Source organism: Talpa occidentalis, unplaced genomic scaffold (assembly GCF_014898055.3).
Source record: "Talpa occidentalis isolate TD23 unplaced genomic scaffold, MPIMG_talOcc4v2.1, whole genome shotgun sequence".
In the NCBI taxonomy this organism is placed as follows: Eukaryota; Metazoa; Chordata; class Mammalia; order Eulipotyphla; family Talpidae; genus Talpa; species Talpa occidentalis.
Genome location: NW_026555331.1, coordinates 46,834,053 through 46,842,900, shown reverse-complemented (window position 1 = coordinate 46,842,900; position 8,848 = coordinate 46,834,053). Strand labels below are relative to the sequence as shown.

At 34.7% G+C, this 8,848-nt stretch overlaps 1 non-coding gene across 1 annotated transcript; it reads left to right on the top strand.

Annotated features, from left to right (window-relative positions):
* The first annotated feature begins 231 nt into the window (after window positions 1-231).
* LOC119251646 (U6 spliceosomal RNA) lies at window positions 232-335 on the top strand. Its single transcript, XR_005126550.1, has one exon. It is a non-coding gene; the product is annotated as a U6 spliceosomal RNA (small nuclear RNA).
* Window positions 336-8,848: the final 8,513 nt, after the last annotated feature.

The following is an 8,848-nucleotide window of genomic DNA, read 5'->3' as shown; positions in this document are numbered from 1 at the left end:
AGAAAATGCTGTTCATCCTTATCAAAGTCCTGAATCAGCTCTCCCCAAATTTGTCAATTCTGAGTTTTAATATTAAATGTATATCAATATAGTAGGGATAATAAGATCTATTTGCTTATCTATCTACACATAGTTACATTTAAATTCAAAACATATTATTACTTGATGCATTGATTTTTTTTTTAATCCCAAAGTGTCATTTTGCATAGAGATACACGAAAACTTAAGGAAGTGTTTGCTTCAGCAGCACATATACTAAAATTGGAACGATACAGAGATTAGCATGGCCCCTGCACAAGGATGACACGCAAATTCGTAAAGCGTTCCATATTTTTAGATGACTGGATCAAGAAGATGTGGTACATATATACCATGGAATATTACTCAGCATTCAAAAAAGATAAACACATGCAATTTGCAGCAACATGGATGGCGCTGGAAGGGATCATGCTCAGTGAAATAAGCCAAAAAGAAAAAGAAAAACACTGGATGGTCTCACTCATAGCAGGAATCTAGAAAACTTAAATAAGGGACCAGGAAAATGAATAACTATAAGAAAGTGAAAATCAAAATCAACAAAAAACTATGAACCAGAGACACTTTTTGGGGGGTGGGGGACGGGAGGGGAGGGATTGGGGTCAGAATAGGGGGGCTGCAATTGTATGGGGAATATAAAAATAAAATTTATTATTTAAAAAAAAACTTAAGGAAATAAAAAGAAGGGTGAGAAACAATGTGACATGATAATAGTGCCACACAGGACCCTAGGGAGCCATGCAGAACATTTATTTATCTATAAGAAGTCTGCAGCTTAGTTATTTGAGATAAATACTTGACTCTGACCTTCCACTACATATATATGAAGACACAGAATGGGAAGTAACATAGCAACCATCAAGTTCTTTCAGAACCTTGAAATCTTCAGTGCCAGTTTAGTCATATGGAAAAATTAATATATTTTAATATATGTGTTTTTTTCTTCTGTCTCTAAAAGTAAAAAAGAGACTAAAATATGTATTTCTTGAATTCAGGATTTGATTTTATATCTAATAAAAATATTTTCAAGTAAAAAAAAATTATGTTCCTCCACTGGATGCAGTGTCTAACCTTATAGGCATTGCCAAATATTTCCAAGGAGATATTCAAATATGTATGCCTGTTGTGTGTGTCTGTGGAATTTTCCCATACCTGGACAAATGGGTGCATACAAGCTAATGGTACTGCATATTGAATATTATCTATTTTCTCTCTCTTAAAATATATATGTACACATGTATATATAATCTATATGTGTGTTTACATATATGTGTGTATGTATAATATATACATTCTCATATAAATATTATGCATCTTAATTCTATGGTAGATGTGATTGTGCTTATAAAATGTAATATAAATAAATCACTTAAGTCATTGACATGCTACATTTCTAATTTAAGCTGGTTAATGTTATACATGTAAAAATTGACTTGGTCTTACTCCACCATAGATGGATTAAGTTATTTAGCCTTACAGCATAAATATATGGTCATCTCATTGAGAATATCTTTTTCAAGTTAACTACCCATGATGATGTAAGTTGAATTTAAAGAAAGGCGAGATATAGAGACATCTATCCCATCATCTCCTGTGAGTTTAAAGGGTTACATAATCTCTGTGGTGCCAGAGCCTAGTTGGCATACTTTACAATAATTTCAGATTTAATTACTTTGGTTCAAGAATCCAAAAACTCTATTAAGTCAGGAGTGAGACATACGTGATTCCTTTTGACACCAATTGTATTCAAGGAAATATATTATGCTTTTTTAAGAGAGAAGATCCTGAGCCAGCTTATCTTAATTCCAATACTACCGCTGACATTTTCTAACCAAGCAATGTGGACAAGTTATTTAATGCCTCTATTCCTTGGTGTCCTCATTTTTGAGAAGGCAATGACTACAGACTTTACCTCATAGGGTTAGCATTTCTCAGGCATTTAGAAAAGATCACTAGCAGAGAATAAGCATGTGATGAATATCTGAGGTTTATTTTTTCCATTTGGTGTCCCTACACAGTGTCTGGACAGTCTTTAGTATACAGTAATAAACCTCTTCCTTTTGTGCTTCCTTTTATGAACAATTTATCTGTTTTCCACTTCTTGAGTCTGTGTCATGGTGAGATTCAATAAGATTTCCAGATCTTTATTTTTCTTCACTTTCATGAAAGAATTCCATGAAGGAGTTAATTCATTCAATAAGATTGTGGAATAAATACCATGTGCCTGCTATACTAGACACTGTGGACACATGACTACTCTATCAGATGGAGATACAGTATTCTAAGGAGAAAATTCACATTGAACTAGGGAATGTCAATTCCCCAATAAGGTGACATTTGAGCAGAGATTTACAGGAAGTGAGTGAATAATGCAAGAGGATATTTGAGGTCTGAGGCCTGAGCGTTTGAGGGACAAATAACAGTAAGAACAAATAGCCTGCAGTAGGATCTTGGTTGGTGTGTAAAGCACAAAAGAGACCAATGTGTCCAGAGCAATGTGAGGGAAGGAAAATGATTACAGGGCTCCAGAGGATGAGATCATTCAAGTCTTTGTAAGACATGTGGCTTTTCCTCTCAGTGCAGTGTGAAGCCATTAAAGGTTCGGAGTAGAGAAAGGCCATCATCAACATGGTTTACAAGAACATGACTTTGATTAAGGTGTTGCAAAGAGATTGAAAGAGGGCAAGAGTCAAGAACCATTACAATTAAGACATAGTTGCAATAATCAAGGCAAGAAATGATGGTGTCATACACACGAGTAAGAATGATGAAGATGAATAATTTGTATTCTGAAAATAGAAGCTTTAGGAATAGAACCAATGGAGTTTGTTCACAGACTAGATGCAAGTATGAAAGGGAGAGGTTATGAACAACTTCAATATTTTTTTTAAAGATTTATTTATTTATTTATACAAGCACTGGGTACAGTCAGAAGCGCGGGAGGGTGAGAGAATTCACCAGAGCCAGAGTAGGGAGCAGAACAGGCAGATGGACGAAGTATACTGCTGAGGGGAGCAGCAGGCAGCAGAAGAGGTCTGCACACCATGTGGGACCCTCACCCGGTGGCCAGGGATCAAACCAGTGCTGCAGATGCTGCGGGCAGCTTCACAATCCAGCACTCAACCGCTGCGCCACCGGGGAGGCCCAACTTCAATATTTTTGGTATAAGTATCTGGGAGGATGGAATTGACTTTTAAGGAGTTAGCAAATTTGGGGGATGATTAAGGTTTGGGGAATTAAAGAACCAGGAGTCTAGTGAATTTGTTGAAATGTGAGATGACTATTAAATATTTATGTGGTAGTATCAAGGAGGCAGTGAGGTATAATGTCAAGTTGTGGTTACTCTGGAGGCGAGATCATATGGGTGGGCTAATTATTACCATGATATTTTGGATGCATCCATTACTTTCATGCAGTGATAGCATTTTGTGAGTCAGATTTGTCAGTAACTTCATGGAAGTTAAAATAATGATAAGCAATAAAAATACCTTCATTTCCATCCCACCTAGTAATGTGTTGGTAGAGCTGTAAGATATCACTGCAGGCATGATAAATAGTTGCATGGTGCAAGGCAAAGGAAGTCTTACCAATTCTTAAAACAATGTTTGCCACATTTAGAATTATTAGCCATCAAAATATCTGTGAATCCACAATCTCATATATAACAAGATATATGTGGAGATTATGGACTCTAAAAGGAAAGGAAAAAAATGAAACAAAAATATTCGACAAGTTTCGACTAAGAAATTTAGTCATATTTCCCACAGATGAAGATAAGCATTTTCAATCATGTTTATTCCATGAGTCTGAATAGTAAGTGTTCCTCCCATTAGAAGCTCTTTTTTTGCCTCTGACCTACCTTTATTTTTCATGTTACCTTGGTTTGATCTAAATATAGTCAGTTACATGGGAATGGAATTTTATTTACTCCTGAGAATTTTGATGACTCATTAACTGGGATGATTTTATATATTGCATTATTATGCCTGTTATTATGGACTATAAAAGCATTTCTTTTTTATTTAAGTTTTATATATATATATATATATATATATATATACACACAAATTTATGTGCAGTGCCTGCGAGGATCAAAATCACTATTCTTTGTATTGCATGTACTTTTTCTTCTTTGTATATGTATTTTTATCTCATTTCATCCTATGCCATTTAATTTTGATGACATACAATTATATCTCATCAGATATTTCTTTTTGCTCTAGAATGTTACCTCTAAATTCTTCAAATGTTTAAAATCCACTAAGCATCTACTAAGACAGCAGGATTCAGTCTTTGGAATGTCTCTAAAACAATGCATGTTTTATGCACTGAATCAAAATATGCATACCACTGTCCCTGTATTTCCAAAGCTGTTTCTGATTACTGATCAAAATTCTCCTGTTCTTCATTAAAGGCTGAGATTCTTTTAAAATGCTTATTTACGGCTGCCTGGTCCACAGGGGCAGACTGTGGATTTAATCGCCTACAGCACCAAATCTCTTTTAACATTTGGCCAACTGAGCATTAGGTAACTTGTTGGCTGGGGGCGGGGGGGTACCACGTTCCTACTCAATGTATGGATAAGGTAGCCACAATCCAATATGCTTCATTTACTTCCAAGTATTATTAACACTAATGAGCATTATTACAACCACATATCAAGTAAAGATGCAGAATACAGTCATTGCTTCTTAGACTTCATTAAGCTCAGCATTGTTTTATTCCAGGGACTAGTGTCTAATTTTAGAATGTGCTTCAAAGATAGATGAAAACAAATACATTGTAATTAATAAAAAGTATTGCTTCTTGGTTTAATCGGTAGTATGTATTCAGATACAGCTGTGAGTTTAAAATGATACTTCCTGGGGATAAAAGGAGGAGATAATTAAGTGTACTATAATAGAAAGTAATTCATTAAGTGACAATGCATTTTATTTCTGCTAATATAAGTAAAATAGACAGGTGTCCACAATAATTTTGCATTTCGTTTTGAGACTATGATCTGCTACATAAGGTTCTCATTTAAATTTTTGTTACATGATTAATATTATATTATTTACTTATGTGTTTAAGCACTTTTTGATCTTCACCTAAAAAGTAATCTTTTCTCTTAGAAATGTCAGTTTCCTTCCTTTTTTTTTAAACCCTAATTTTAGAGTATGTTTTCAAGATCTAAAATGATAACCTTTGTAGAAGCCATAGAGTTTAAGAACATCTCTGGATTAGTCTGGCTTCAGTGAAGTTAAATGCAGCAATAGTATGTCTACAAAGAGATACGATAAGCAGTTATAATGGGTATCACTCAACACAGCACCAAATATAAATCAAAACTAACAAACGTCCTCCCCCACAAATCCTCTCAAGTTAAGTTCCTTGAATTTAATTATTATAGCAAATGGTAATATAACAAGAGTGTCTACTGTCAGGGAAAAATGTTTAAAACAGATGTGAACCATACGAAGCATATGTAAAACACATGTGATCCACAGCAAGGTCACAGGACCCACTGAAAGAGCTCATGTGGAGTACATGAACCACATGTGGACACATGTTGCAAAATCATGTGTTTCTGCTCATTGCCAAGACTCATATCATATTCTAAAGAAATCAAGGGCTCTTAAATAAACTTTGTGCTTCTTTAGGTAAATGGATACTTTTTTGTTTAAAATCCCTTAGTGTAAGCAGACAAGGGTCGTCAAATTTAATGCTAGGCTTGAAAGTACTCAAATCCTTGTTTTACTCCTGTTTTCCTATCCCAGGGTGATTCAGTTGATTATTCTAAGGGAATAAAGAATCATCCCTTGCTTACTGCTAATTTTTTGATGATGACAGAGCTTATAATAAAACCTAAGTAAATGGAGCCTAAGTGTGCAAATTAGGAGAACTTCAGCTTAAACGGACATTTTCTTTTACAAAACACTCAAACTAGCCAGACATTGACGTATTATCTTATGCATCTGAAATAAGTTTTATAACTTCCATATTCAAAGAAAATCATCAAAGTGTAAAAATCCAAGGAGAATTTACATTATTTTTTAATGTAGAAAAAAAAACAATTTTATAATTTAAAGTAGATGTTAAAAAGATATGTATGTACTTGGATGATTTCCAAGTATATGTGCAGAGCTATGTTGCACATACTTTATCCCTTCTGGAGCATAATAACAACACCCTATGCATGAGCATTAATTTCATTAAAATCTGAATATAGTGTTTTACTTGGTCTCCCACAACCTTCTAAGAAACATAGTACAAGAAGATTTAGGGAAGGCAACTCTATGGTATTGTAAAAAGAACATCGGACCTGAAAACAAAGGAGTCAAAAAGAGGCTCCATTGGGGCCTCCCTCGTGGCCCAGGTGGTTGAGCGCCGCACTGTGAAGCTGTCCGCAGCCTCAGTAGTGTGGGTTTGATCCCGGCCAGCCGGTGAGAATCCCACATGGCGCGGCAGGCCTCTCCTGTCTCGCCTGCTGCTCCCCTCAGCAGTGTATTTCATCAGTCTGCCTGTTCTGTTCCCCGCTCTGTTTCTGGTGAATCCTCTCACCCTCCCGTGCATCTGGTCTGTACCCCGGATCTTGTATAAATAAACAATAAATAAATAAATAAATCTTAAAAAAAAAAAAAAAAAGAGGCTCCACAGCTCCATTGGCTATTATGCGGTGGCTTCCAACAAGGGATATACTTTTTCCAGTATCAGTTTTTGTGTAAAGAATCTTGTGAATTATATAATTGTTTACATAATATGGGTATAATAAATTTCAAACTATGAAATTATAAATAACATGTCATATATATATTTGTTAAAGTTATTTCTGTTCAAATTTTACACATGAGAAACACTGAAATTCAGAAAGATAAGACAACTGTCACAGGACCAATAATTCATAGGATTAAGGTGAGAAAATAAGTAGTTTTTACTTAACTTCCCCCCCATTCTCTTCTAAAACGCAAAGCTACACAGAATATGTATCATTAATAGGACATTCATTCTGACCCAAATTTAACAGACATGTTGGTATCACAAATAATCAATATGGTAATAATTTCACACTGACATTTATGGCATTTCACGTTTTTAATGCAAAGCATGAACCAGAGAGCGTTTATCTTTTCTAGTTTGCAAAGCAGATAGCAGGGGGTATTACTTCCTTTCTGTAGTGAGTAAACTAAGGTTCTGAGAACAAAATAAAGCAATTGCTTCAATTAAGTATTTATTAACATTAACTGAGTATTTAATTCAGCAGGTTAAATTCTATGTCCAGCAATTATTTTCCACTAAACCAAACTACAGTAATACAAGATTGGCAGGCTCTCAGTATTACATATCTTTACCCTTAATATCCAAAATAATCTTTCAATCATGCTGCTATTAAAAATGAGGAGATGATGGAAGAAAACCACAGCATTAGGAGAAACTCAAATTTTTTTAATTAATTTTTGTATTTTTTTACATCATTGTTCATTTTTAAACAATATTTGCTTCTCCCCACCCCCTCAGGTGTAGTGCCCATAGTTTCCTTCACCAATGCACCAGTGCACCATCACCTCAGTGAGGTGATGAGAAACTCTAATATTGAATGGAGTGGGAGATTTTTCCTTTGTTACTGTTTTTGGCAAAATATAGTAAGCTGTCTAGCACTTCCTGAAAAGGTAGACTCCAAGCTGCATTCACTACACAACAAATGCTTCTGTTACCTATTTCTTGTTTTTGAAAACAACATTCAATCTCAAGATATTTTAAGCTATTTCTTTGTAAGTATAACTTTCCCCTTTTAACCCGGCTCATTGCCATTCATACTTCAAGACAAAATTCTAATATCATTTGCGTGAATCCCTTCTGGATGATCCCAGACAGAGAGCTATTTCTGTATTTCCACTGTACTTGCCACATTATGTCACAATTGATCCATTTCTATGACTATGTTTTACCTCTACTAGTCTGAAAATCCCTAAGAGCAGAGTGATTGTTTTTATTAACTTTGTATCCATGGTGATTAGTAAATTTATTAAAAATATTTACTATAAATATGCTTATTATAAATTAAGCCAAAATATTGTAATATAAGATTGGCAGTTGAATCTTTGAATATATTGTTGAATATATTGTTTTATTTGGTCCTCCCACAATCTTTTAGGAAATTATATAATTTTGACTTAATAATGAGAAGCATAAAATAAATGAATAAATGAACAAATGCTAATAGTTGCTTTTTCTTTTTTCCTTTGGTATCTGTTGATTTAGAAGGTCACAAGCTCAGTTCAGGTGCATTGTAGTGGCCAGTAACATGCAATACTGAACTACTCCTATCCTAAAAGAAAACAATTCAAATAGCCAAGCCAGTGATTTCTCAGTTCTCTTAGGTTCTACCACTATTAAATAAGTAGTTAGAGAAGTTGCCAGCCTCTACTTTTAAATGACTACATGCTACATATAATTTTGCATGAGACTCCCTGTACCCTCATGACACTGGAATTAATATTTATGTCAGCCTAACATACAGAATTGTAGGCAATATTATGGCATTGGGTGTGGAATTTATTTCTGTATTTTGACACTAGATTATGTACACACTTTTATCATACCCTATATCTCCAGTGGAAATACACAAGAGTAATATTTTGTCATTCCAATTTGCCACAACCCATTGACATTACTCTATTAGAAAAGTGGAACTGAAAATGTGAGTTTCACTCTTTTTGCCTCATCTTAATGAGCCATGAGGAATGAGAATCACTCATTTTGGCTGTCTACTTTCTACCATGTGCAAGGCAGACATAGGAGCCGCCAGTCTTCCAAAAGGTATGCTGATCTT